Here is a 13,771-nt window from a genome sequence, read left to right as displayed (position 1 = left end):
TAGCGATTGAATTGTAGCAACCTATATTGCTTTAGATGGCAAGTCTCTTCTTTTCCACAATTTGATCTTAATGTACAAGTTTAAACTACAGGGTAAGTAAATGACAGCTTTGACACAGGTCGAGTGGCGGTACTGCGCCCATATCTGACAGGTTTTTCCAGGCAAGCACCTTTTTGAATGGGGATATTTTTGTGATGAAAGGTGCTTCTCCTGACATTGTGCTTATGGGGATTCCTTAAATAAGGTGATGGTGAACACTCCACAAGGATGTTGGATCTTCTCTGCTGTTTGGGGAACATGATTTTGCAATTTCAACAGCCAAGGAAAAACGGATTTTAAAGCACTTCTGGGTTTTCCTGGAAATGCAGCAGTGCCTTTTCAAGCAGTTCTATTTCCCTCTGTGGGCAGCCCGATGACAGGTTTTGGCAGTGTGGTCTCCTGTTTTACCACTGACAGAGGCAAAATGGATTGGCAGCCTATTTTTCCGGTTTCCCTTGCGCACTTCTCAGAGATTTTTAGTCTACATCAGGCTTTTTGGCAGCCATTCAGTTGTTTCTGATGAAAGCAGCACACAGTGATGTTGCAGGGCAGAGCCTAGTGGGTCAGAACATCCCACAAACCCCCCTTGCGATTTGGTGGTGGACGTCCATCAATGGGAAGTCGCAAGACTGGAATGATCAGTCTCTTTTTGTTTCAAAAATGGCAAAGTTCATCATCTTTTCTTCCATCAGGGGTGGATCGACCAGTTCTCCTCGCCCAGTCCTGATGTGAGTATGGATCAATACCCCGGGCCCCTTGGATCTTTGCTTCCGATCCCTGGGTGGTCCTCCTTAGTTTTAGTCTCCATGGTTTCCAATTCTAGGATGACAAAGCAAAAACATATTTGTAGACATTTCCCCACCACTATTGATGTAGAGGGGTGGACACATACATTTTACATATCAGGACACATTTTTCTATTTGCAAATTATTGACTATATAGATGGAATATTTTATAGTGGGAATTCTAGGGAGCTGGAGCGACCCCCTCTGGGGTTCCAGGAGACTCCTCCAGTTGCTGCAGAGCGTGCCTAGGATGGCAACACTTCAGTAGGTTAATACTGACCCACTTATCTTCCCCCTCTGCCAAACTGCCTTTGGGGATGCAGATTTTGTAGGCGACTGGGGAGATTTTGTCTATAATTTCAAAAGGACCCCTCCAGGTAGGCAGACATTTGTGCTGTTTGGCCTGGTTCCTTTGGAAATTGTATAAGTAGACCCAGTCTCCTACATTGTATTCTTTTCTACTAGTCTTTAAGTCATATTGGGTCTTCATGCTGTCTGCAGATCTTTCTAGGTTTCGCTGAGAATAGGCAAAAGCATGATGAAGGTGTTTTCTTAGATTTTCAACAAACTCATGAGTTGTGGAGGCAATGATCAATGTCTGCTCTTGGGTTCTGTAGAGCAGATGCTCGGGAAGCACCATCCTTCGTCCAGGCATCAGCTCAAACGGTGACATTTAAGTTGCAGATGAAGGGGTAGATCTGATGTCCATTAGGACAAGAGGTAATCGAATATCCCAACTTGGCCCAGAATCTGCCACAAACTTTTTTAATATGCTCACAATTGTCTTGTTGTATCTCTCTACTACACCACTAGAGGCTAGCCGGTAGGCAATGTGAAATTTCCTTTTGACCCCAAGTATCTCCCACATCTTTGTCATTACTTCGCTAGTAAAGTGGCTACCTCAGTCTGACTCGATCCTTTGGGGAAGTCCAAAACGCGAGAAGATGTGGTTGATCATCAAGGCAGCTGCTGTTCCTGCCTTGGAATTTGGGGCTGGGAGACATTCCACCCATTTAGTAAACAGGCATGTCATGGTCAACATGTACTTGTTTCCCCTAGAGGAGCGAATCACGGGCCCGATAAAATCGACTTGCAAATCTGACCATGGCAGTGTCATCCCCCTCTTTTGGAGAGGCGCACAGTGTGTGAGGGATGTTGGCTGAAATTGTGCACACACAAGACACCCCTTCAAGTATTGGTCAAGGTCCTGCCCCATGTGTGGCCAGTATGCAACCTCTCTTAAGATTTCAAGTGTTGTATGAAACCCCCTATGACCGGCTGTGGCCACATCATGGGCGTGACTTAACATCAGGCTTCGGAATGAGGTAGGGACCACCCACTGATCATGGACAGCTAGGGATCTCCTTACCAACAAACTGTCTTGGATTCAGAACATTTTGGACATTTCATCAACACTCTGAGGTCCTCTTTCCCTATGTAATCGGAATCCGTCAGGGGAAAGTTCTCAGGGTCCTCAATGTGTTTATAAAACTTACAAATTATTGGATCCCCTTTTTAGCCGTAATCAAATCAGCGTCTGGGGTATCCTTACTCCATTGTGCAGTTGAGAGTTCATTTTGAGCATTTGTCCGGGACCTAGTGATAGCAGTGACCTGGATTTCCCCCAACAGGGACTCGATCTCAAGTAGATCCCCTTGGATGGCTCCGGTTTTGGCCAGCTGATCAGCTATGTCATTTCCAGTTTTGTCTGGTCCCTCTACTTTGGAATGACCCTTGATCTTATTCCACTAGATGGTCATCCCATTCGAGGTGACCAGATCCAATGTTTTGAATTAATTTCCCATGTTTTAAGGGTTTATTATTAGCACATAGCATGCCTCTGGTTTTCCAATTAACCAGGTGCTCCATAATCCGAATCAGTGATTATGACCAGTTCGTGGAGTTGATGTTGGACAGCAGTGAGGATGGCTTGATGCACAGCCATCAACTCTGCCACTTGACTACTTCGGGGACCAATCTTGTACCCAGCGGAGGGTTCTGGGGTCTCATTCACCCATGCATTCCCTACGCCGGCCACAAGTTCTTTTTCCCCGTTGTTGTCAACATGGTAGGAGCAGCCCTCCACATAGACAGTGGGCATTCCCTCACACTTGTCTTCTTTAAGGACTTTGTGTGGGAATTGAGGTATGCCTCGATGTTGTCCTTGATTTTTAGACTTTCGTCCTCGAGACAGTTTTCTCTGGCACAATTATGCAAGTCAGCCAGACTTTGCGCGAGGGGACTCTTCTTGTTTTGGCCATATCTGACCTCCACAGGAAAGCCCTGCATTGACAGAATCCAGGAAGTAATTTGTGAATTACTTACATTTCCGACCCGGATTCTGTCACTTTGGAGATATTGCAGAGGCTGGTGTGGAGTCTCCACTATGATGTGTTCCCCCTGGATGAACGGGTGGTAATTCTTCAATTGCCACACCGTTTTCAGGAGTGCCTTCTCACAATCATTGAATTTTTCCACCACAGAGGATAAAGTTTTACTCGCATAGGAGATTACTTTATTGACCTTGTCATGCTTTTGGTATAACACTGCAGTCAAGCATGTATTTGAGAACCCTGTCTCCAAGAAGAACTCCTTGTTTTTGACAGGGTAAGCTAGGTAAGGCGCTTGTGAGAGGCTTCTTTTGAGTTGTCTTACTGCCTCAGCTTGTTCTGGACCCCACTCCCACTTGACCCCCCCTTCAAAAGATGAATCAGGGTTCTTGTGATCTCTGCGTAGTCCTCAATGAACTTTCTACTGTAATTAGTTAGTACAAGGGGGCTCCTTAGTTCCCGCAGAGTTGTGGGGTCTTTCAATTTCTGGAGTGCTTCCACTTTCTTTTCCTGGGGACAGAGACCCTGAGGAGTAATCTCATGCCCCAAGAACTTTACACGGGTTCTACACCACTGTGCCTTTTGAAAGGAGAGTTTTGCTCCGGCAGCCCTCAACTGTGTCAGAACATAACGGATCTCCTCTATGTGTTCCTCCACAGTTGAGCTTTTGATGAGTACATCATCTACATAGGCCAGGTTACCCATTTCACCCAGGTCGGGCATGGCCTTATGTAGAAAGATGTTGAATTCATTGCCAGAGTTGCTGTATCTGAAGGGAGTCCGGGTCCATGAGTACTGCTTCCCCAAAAGGTGAAAGCCAGCTTGTATTGGTCCTCCCTACTGACAGGTACAGTCCAGTACCCATTGGTCAGGTCTATTGCAGTGAATACTTGTGACCCCTGGATCTGGGCCAGCCCTTGGTCAATGTAGGAAAGAGGCCATCGGGAAGTATGGACCCGTTTGTTGAGCTCCCTAAGATCAGCGCAGAGTCTCCACTGGCCGTTTGGCTTCAACTCAACGGGAATTTCATTCCCGTTGAAGTTCTGAAGTTGTCCAGGAAGAGGGGTGAGAGGAATTTGGTATTTCTCCCCCCTTCCCGAATTCAGTTTATCAAAGGCCTTTTTGGACAGAAGGGTAGCTTGGATCCAGTGTCCACCAGTGCCAAAATTGTACCCTGCCCCTGTATTTGGAGCGGGGCATAGAATCTTCCCTCCTTCTCCTCAAAGGGGCCCAGATAATGTACATTTTTGGACAACTGGTGGGTTAGTTTTCTAGTTTTGGACACTGATAGAGAAGAGATTTGGGCAGAATTCTGTGTGGAGTCTAGGGAATCTGAAAAGAAAAGGTGACAGCTAGAAATGGGTGAAGTTTTGGGTTCCCCTGGTTCCGGTTCTGGGCTGCCCCCCCCTTTTTGAAGGCAGTCACCAGGATGGGTTTGAACCAGGGGATTTTCATGCTGTTGGTTCTGGGGTTGGATGATGGGCGGCGCTAGCTCAGTCCCCACATCTACCCAGTCTGGATTTGGATCCTTTGGGACCCATTTTTCTTTGGGAGGAGTTCCCCCATCTCTGAAGAAGAAGATCCTTTTCCCAGAATCCTGTGAGGACCCATCTCCTTCAAATTGGAGGATTTGTACCTCCTCCTCAAAATGGGTCTGTTTGGGTTCTTTTTTTCTCCTAACCCCCCTCTGCTCCTTGGGTGGCAGACATTCAGGGGCAGGAGATTTTGGTTCTGGTTCCTGGGATTCCAGGGGCTTTTTACAAGTGGGGAAGGAAGCTTCCTCCAAGGCTTTACACCCCCCTTCCCCTTGTGCCTCCTCCCTGGGAACCGGTGGGTTATCAGGGTTCTGCCCCCGTCATTGCTCTGGAGCACCAGGTCCGGATTTTGTGGCATTGTGCGCTGGCATGCTCATCTGAGGGTTCTGTTGAGCCCTCAGCATGCGACCCAGATCCTGTGCCATGTTTTGGACCTGGCGCTCTAATTGTGACACCCGCTCAGGCTGATACAGGTTCTGTTGTCTCCCCTGGGCTGATCCCGGGTAGGGTAGTTATCCCTTCTTTGAAAATACCCTGGGTTTGGAAAATGTGGGTAGCCCTCCACCCTTGGCCTCCCCTCTCCCGGATTACATTGTCGGGGCTCAGGAAATTGGGGAAAGGAGGATGGATGGTTTTGGGGTTGAAAGTTTTGTGGGTACCTGGGGAAGAAGTTCTGTCCAGGATTTGGGGAAATTCTGCCCGCCTGGGGGAAGTGAGGAGGGAAGTTTCCTGGGTTACCTGTTGTTTGGTTGGATCCCCCCACTTGGGCTGGAGGAGTCCACACATAACCCAGGATGGGTCAGTTCCCCTTGTAGCGAGGACTTATGTAGTCAGGAGAGTGAGGGATCCCATTTGTGGGACTACCTCCTTGGCTCCCTGTCTGTGACTGGCCCGAGGGCCTTCTGGTCTTGGGATTATTCTGATTTTGTGCAGGCGGGTTTTTAGGCCCCCCCATCTCCAAATCTAAAATGGGTCAAACTTCACCTCTGCCACCTTAGCAGCTGCAGGGGTGCTGGTTGGTTTGGTTTTTTTGGTGTTATTTCTGTTCTCTGTGGGCTTTTGCACCTCATGAATTCATGTGGCCTGTTCAATGACCCAGAATAGTGATCTTTTCTCATGAAAATCTGTCACTAGCTGGGTCATGATGTACTTGGGGAGAGCGTGGAAAAAAGTATTCACACATTCTTTGCGTCCGTGCGCACCCTTCTGGTGGTCTGCGCAAAGACACGGTTTAATTCCTGCACAAATTCTTGTGGGGCCTGATCCTCCCCACCTTGCAAGTTGTAGTCTTCCTTGTGAGCCTCCTGAGGATTTCTGTGCACAGAGAAATGCTTCAAGATGGCCGCCCTACATGTGGACCATCTAGAATGATTCTGGTCCTCCAGCCCCGCAAAGAAGCTGGAGTATTCTGGTGAGAAGGTCCATTCCACATATTGAATACAACTTTGGCTGGCCTTCTAATGAAAAGTTTCCTTCATCTGCTCAAAGAGCTCTAAGTGCTCCCAAACAGAATATTTAGCATTCTTATGATAGGCCGTGATGACGCTCCTTATCACTTTGATTTGCTTTAAGGGGTCCTTAAGCAAGGCCCTTTTTGCCTTATTGGCCTTTTTGGTTCGGTTAACCCTGGTCCACTCCTCCTCTGACTCAGAGGCACTGCTCCCAGATGTGCCCATCTGGTCTTCTAGGCTCTCCCGGATTCTGCGAGCCTGGGAATGGCTGGCAGAATGTGGGGACCTAGTCTCCTGTGTCCTGGGGCGCTCAGAGGAGTCTTCTGATTCCTCCTTGCTCCCAGGATTTGATGGCTACCCCCCCACTGTCCTAGCTGGGCAGAGGTTTTCAGGATGCCCTTAGTGGGTCTTCCCTCATGGAGTTCCCCACTAAATTTCACAGTACTTGAGTACCCATACCCAAATGCCCGCCCATGCATTCATGGGAGGTGCTGGTCTATGAGCCCCATATTCCTGATTAGATTGAAACCTGCCATCCCCGTGGTCCTTGGCTCATGTGCGCCAGTGGACATGGGGGTGGCAGAGTCCAGGGATTGGAAGAGATTAAGGCCTCTGGTACTAGGGTTCCTGAGGTTATGCTCAGGCATTTCCCTTTACCAGCAAACCTCATCTCTGTCAGCCCCTGATCCCTGTTGCCATGTAAGAATCTGAGCTTTCTGTTCCTCTATCAAGGCCTTGCTAGTTTCTATCAGTCTCTCTTGCATGGCTACCTGTCTGTGGAGCCTGTCATTGTTCTCACAGAGAGCCTCATTTTCTCTCTGTGCTTCCTGTGTTGTTTTAGAGTACTGGGCCAGTCTTTGCTGCAGGAGGGTTACCTCCTGAGTCCTGTCCATACTGGCCTGGTCCTTCTTTGCTAGAGCCTCCTCCACCCTCCTGGTGTGTCTAACAATCTTTCATGCTCTTTTTGGAGGTCACCCAGTCCCTGAAGGGCCAGGTGATTTTCATGTAATTTCTCTTTTAATTGACAGACTTCCTGGCCTAAGGTGTCCCTTTCCTGAGCCAGAGCCTGCCTCTGTGCAGCCAGGTCGTCCCTCTGTCTTTGGAGCGCACCAGCTTTCTAGCGCTCTTCATCAAATTCTGCCTGGTTATCCAGGTCTTTCAGGATTAATTTATTACTATCTTCCTTCTCTCTGTCTAGGTGGCTTTGCAGGTTGACTACCTGCTCTGCGCATGCCCTGTTGAAATGTATTTGTTGCTCCAGCTTTTTCTGGCTCAGCAGTAGGGAGTCCAAACTTTCTTGGTACTCCTTCTGCAGGGCCAGCATTCTGGTATCCTGGTCTGCCTTTTCCTGCTGCAGGATACCCATGTCCTCTTTTATTTTGATTATGTACTGCCTACTTTCATTTTCTGACTCCTGGCTCCTCTGTAGCCTCTGCTCAGCAGAGTCCAGATCAGTTTGGGCCCTTTCTAATGCCTGCAGTTGCCTGTTTGCCAGATCTTGGCCCTCGGCATAGTTATCCTGTTTTGCTCCAATATATAGGTATATATTTTGGCAATCTTGTTTTGCTCTTCCTTTGCCTTAGGGGCCATATATAGTTCACCCAGGGCCATATGTAATGGACCCTGCGCTTGCCATATATCTACCCCTGTTGCAGTGATCTGTTCTGTGATTGCCTGCAACCACACATTTTGATCTTGCTCTGTCCATTCACCCCTCACAAATAATTTATGCAATAGGTGTTCTTTAGCCATATTCATCTCTACCACAGTCGCCATTCTGGAAATATTAATTTCCTTCCTGACTTACAGAAGTTTATTTTATTTTTGCAAAACAGACCGATTCCTTACAGCGTTCCTTTTGAGGGGTGCTTTTCACAGTGTAACATGGCATGGTAGCCCAGCAGAGATTATGTACCCCACTAGTTAGCACACTGTATTAGACTGTCACAAGTGGTATATCTAATTCAGAAATCCCGCTACAAGCCCCCAATCTTGTAAGTGATTTCAACCCGGCACTCCACCTAAGTCAATGCCTAGCGTGTGATGCACAGTTGGAACCCTTAATTATATTTTTATGTCTATAAGTTCTTTTATATCTGAGTAATGTACCCTTATATCACGCCCCTCTCTTTGAATCCCCCCCCCGGTCTCACTGAACCAAGAAGCAGGTTGTTTTGCAAAGTTAAAAGATTTATTTTATGAATTTGAACAAGATATATATCACACTATTATTATTTATACAATGATCACCATCGGGTGATGTCACAACAATCAACAATCTCTTTAATCAGTAGGAGTATGGATAAGAAAATAATGCAGCAGAGAATAATACTTGATATGGATAGGAAAACAATGCAATGTCACTTTTTCCCCCTGTACACTACTCAATCCCCCCTAATATGCAATATAGAGATGGAAGGAGAGAAAACAGGCTTCAGGAATATAATATCTCAACCATACAGTTTCAATCCCAATTCCCCCCAGCAAGCATAGAGAGAAACAGGAATGATTTCAAAACAGTTCAAATGCTTTTGAATGTGGGTTGGAATGAATGGGAAAAACATTGAAAAATGACTTTAATTCTCTAAATTGGATTCAAAACTAGTGGGAGCCACTTGCTATAGTTTCAGGTGAACACTAGCAATGATGATTGAATAACTAGCAGATTGATAACTGAATTCTGAGGTCGGATGCATAGAATAACTGTTTTACACGTGATGAAAATGAGCCAACTGCAAATTTGCGGCAAACTTTTCAGCGTGCGAGAAACACGATTGCAGCAAAACTATAAGAAGTTGGAATGCGGTTTTAGATTTGTTTGAAAGCTGAGGGTGTTAGCTTCAATTTGACACTTAAATTCGTTTCTAGCATGCACGGTTCAGAAGTTATGAAGGTTTTAGTAGAGGTCGTTTTTTCTCAGAAAGAGTCAAGATTTTCAAATGAAAGATGCACTTTTGAATTACAAACAGGATTTCTTTACACTAGGGAGGCTATGAAGATGCAAGATACCCAACCGGACAGCCACCAGAACAGCGGCACCTCTGTTCTGACATTTGCCCACCGAGACACTTTTCTTTCTTCAGCAAATATATTAGCGCAAAGATGATCTTATCACTACAATTATCAAAGGACTATATGGATGAGGGAAAGATTCAGGGAAAACAAAAGAGATTCTACAATGCAGTTCTGAATATGATAAAATGGTTTTGGATTGGATTACCTAAGGATAGGAGATTGGCTATGGACAATTCTATGCTATAGATACTCACAACTATGGTTTGGAATAGGCCCGTCAAAGATCTGGTCAAAGGTTTTGGACTGGAATATGCTAGACGACCAGACAGGATTCTGGCGCTTGGTTCTGCACGCAGCATGGCACTCTGGACACTGCACGGCCTCTGGAATGGATCTGACGGGCTGGTTCTGGGTTGCAGCTATCAGGTGACAGCTCTGCTCTACTGGTTTGGATCCCTGAGTTCTGGTAAGAGTTCTTGGCAAGAAAACAGAAAAAAGCACAGCCCGGCTGTTCTATTTGTGGTGTTCCCCTTGGAAGTCTGGGGTAAATCAGGTTTCAAGATTTTAAAAGGCCTGCTGAGAAGGGTTCAGCTTTGGAATTGAGCCTTCTCTGCTTTCAAAGTTCTGGAGTCTTGATTCTGGGTTTTTCCTGCAGAGTGCTTCACCAGTAAATCAGTTGATGGATGAATCTGTCTGTCTCTCTAGGTCCTAAACTGTCCCAATTTATGTATTTCCCTAAGGGGTGGGGAGGCTGAATTATACTAGGCACACCCTCTAGGAATCCTATTGGTTAGGGTCTTTCCCCTCTCCTGATTTGAGAAGGAACACTTGGTTTCATGATGATGTGGCATTTTACAATCCAGGGAGTACCTCCCCTTTGTTTCAGTACAGTAACTCAATTTTTCACATACATACTATTTACAATATCACCAACTTGTTAATAATACATATTCACATCACAGCTTTAGTAGAGCACGTATCGGTCCGAGTCCCAACTCAGTGAGAGCTTCGGTTCAAAATTGACCATTTTTCGCACTTTTGGTTGGGTACCCAGTGTCAGATCTGTCCACATTTTTCTCCATACATGCGCATGACATCTGGGCATAATCCTGTGAAGTTTCATATTTCTAGCATTATCACAATTGCTACCACATCAACATTTCGGTAGTCCTGTCTCTGAACATCGCACAGAGTTCAGAGTGGTCTCAAACTGTGAGCAGAATGTTCATATTGACAACCTATAAGTTACAGATTTTTACAAGTTTTGCATAGTTCTCGATTAAACGTTTTCCAAAAAGATATTTTCTACAGTTTCAGATACACAAATCTGTCTGGTCCCGCCTCCATGGTTTGCTGGGCCCAGAGCAGTCCAGGGCTCTCTTCCTGCTGGCAGTTGGTTTCTGTTGACACCTGAATTTGCATTCCATTTCAGTCCAGGAAGCCTATTGTCTCTCCTCAGAGAAACAGAGCAAAATCCCCTCCTTCTTTCATTAGCATCTAAATGATACTTCCTGGGCAGAGAGCAAAAGGAAGGCGCCCTTTGTTGGAGCAAACTGTGGAATGTGACTTTGAAGTCCTGTGTGGCCTCAGTTCACTTGAAAACATTTTGTTCAAAATTGTCTTTTGCTAAAATAAACCTTACATTTTCAACAAATATGCACACAGATCTCTTAATTCCAGTCTTTTTAAAACATAGGGCCTCATTACGACCCTGGCGGTAAGGGGTTAACGCCAGCGTTAGCTGCGCCGACCCCTTACCGCCAATTACGAGGTCCCCTAGCGCCATGGTGCTTTTAACACCTGCTTTTAGCAGGTGTTAAAATCCATGGCGCTAAGGGACCTTGATGTTAATTACGCCACCGTAATTTACGGTGGCGTAATTAACGCCTTCCCCACTCCCATTATGCCCTATGGGGCAAAAATGGGAATGGGGAAGGGTAAATGGGGATTGGGGACTTACCGCCCCGCCTAGGTCGGAATGGGGCGGTAAGTCCGCCAACCACCATGGCGTAAACGTAGTTTACGCCATGGTGGTAAAGTCACGGCCCAGGCGGTAACTTACCGCCTGGGTCGTAATGAGGCCCATAGAGATTGAATTGTAGCAACCTATATTGCTTTTGATGGCAAGTCTCTTCGTTTCCACAATTTGATCTTAATGTACAAGTTTAAACTACAGGGTAAGTAAATGACAGCTTTGACACAGGCGAGTGGCGGTACTGCACCCATATCTTACAGGTTTTTCCAGGCAAGCACCTTTTTGAATGGGGATATTTTTGTGATGAAAAGTGCTTCTCCTGACATTGTGCTTATGGGGATTCCTTAAATAAGGTGATGGTGAACACTCCACAAGGATGTTGGATCTTCTCTGCTGTTTGGGGAACATGATTTTGCAATTTCAACAGCAAAGGAAAAACAGATTTTAAAGCACTTCTGGGTTTTCCTGGCAATGCAGCACTGCCTGTTCAAGCAGTTCTATTTCCCTCTGTGGGCAGCCCAATGACAGGTTTTGGCAGTGTGGTCTCCTGTTTTACCACTGACATAGGCAAAATGGATTGGCAGCTATTTTTCTGGTTTCCCTTGCGCACTTCTCAGAGATTTTTAGCGCACATTGGGCTTTTTGGCGGCCATTCTGTTGTTTCGGATGAAAGCAGCACACAGTGATGTTACAGGGCAGAGCCTAGTGGGTCAGAACATCCCACATGTGAACCCACCGAGGAATCTGCAAGAAACATATATCTATGCACCCATCAATGAATCTGCAAGAAACATATATCTATGCACCCATCAACGAATCTGCAAGAAACATATGTCTATGCACCCATCGATGAATCTGCAAGAAACTTATGCCTATGCACCCATCAACGAATCTGCAAGAAACATGTCTATGCACCCATCCATGAATCTGCAAGAAACATATGCCTATGCACCCATCGATGAATCTGCAAGAAACATATGCCTATGCACCCATCCATGAATCTGCAAGAAACATATGCCTATGCACCCATCGACTAATCTGCAAGAAACATATGTCTATGCACTCATCGATGAATCTGCAAGAATAAATGCTTGTTATCTTTCAGTTTCTAATGTTTATGTTGTAAAAAAAATGGTTCTTATATTTGTCTGATCCTGTGATTTGTCACTTGCTATTGTTACCATGAGTTATGTTTTTTGTTTTTGTTTAAAGACTACATTATAAGCTGTGCTTAGTTTTTGGTAAATAAATTAACGTGGAATTCCTATCACTATTAAAGTGCTGTGATTAACCCTATTTATTCTGTGGCTACATTTGGCTAAATCATTGATGTGTGAACCAGGCCTATTCTGTCTTCCCATCGATAGAGACAGGGTTTTCTGAGGCAGAAGTAGAGCTCACGCCATATAACAGCCAGTTACTCAGCAAACCCGACCAAAACAACAAAGATGCAGAGCCATATACGGTGACAGGAATACATCCTGTGCCTACTGGGCTGCAATATGAGGTGAGGAGCACCCAAAAGGAATACAGCCAACCCAGATGACAACATAAAAAATCATGAATTGGTACCTATCATCAAGAGGGATACATTCCACCTTTAGGGTCTGAATGAGGTCTGATAGGGAACGAGAGGCTGCCCACAATTCTGTATTGTGCTGAGTCCCCAGTGTTCTCCCAACGGACCAAAGTGGCAAGGGGGCGGCGGGTTATTTGTGGGAACTAAACACACCATAAATACGTGCCCAGTCACCAATTTAGAAATTGCATTGAGAATCCCACCATTTTGTCCCCATTGAGGAAAAGCATGTTGGCAAAGGGAATATGGGTCTGTAAGTCGCGATAGGGAATTAAAAAAGTGAAAAAGAGTGGAAAAAAGGGCAGCGGGGTGTACACAGGGAAAGGGGGAGGGTTGCCAGAGAGGTGGGCAGGGCGCAATGGGGCTGCAGCTCCCCATTTTAAACTCAGAGCAACAAAAGAAAAACGAAGTGAAATGAAGCGGAAAAGCTCTGGCCCGTACTCATTAAAGGGCAATTCGAATGCATGCCATATATAATCCATAAATATGCCCCTCCATCATCTTTACCCATCCTCCGCACAAAAATAAAATACCCGATCTGCTGCCAGGCTCGATCTCTCCCTCATGTTTTGCCTTCCCCGGCCACCATAACAGCAACACAATACCTGACGTCCAGTCACCCTCCCCCACTTTCCTCATGTGTGTCCACCCCTGTACAACCAAAACAATAGTGGGGACTCTGCCACCCTCACAACCTCCCAAAACCATCATTAGAAATGCTTATGTATCAATGTTTCCTAGGAAACCCGGGACCTTCAGATCCATCATCCATTCTGGTGCCAGCAATGGAGCAGGGCCAGTGATAATTACGCACCAGCAATTGATACAGACTTCATCCTGGCGCCAAGATCATGCTATGGGCAAAGCAAAACTACAAGACCTGAATGCAAGTTAAAAAATCAGGACTGGGCAAGCAACTCCCTTATGATAGGGGGACAATTGGCATGTCTCGTGCCCATTGTTTATTCAAACGTAAAAAGAAATGTCACTCTGGTGCCAACCCTAGATACAAATATCCCTCTGCTGCCAGCAATTGATGCAGAGACTGGCAGCGAGAGAAC

This window comes from Ambystoma mexicanum, chromosome 3q (assembly GCF_040938575.1).
Source record: "Ambystoma mexicanum isolate Mex_15411 chromosome 3q, UKY_AmexF1_1, whole genome shotgun sequence".
Lineage (NCBI taxonomy): Eukaryota > Metazoa > Chordata > Amphibia > Caudata > Ambystomatidae > Ambystoma > Ambystoma mexicanum.
Note: the sequence above shows the minus strand (reverse complement) of the source record.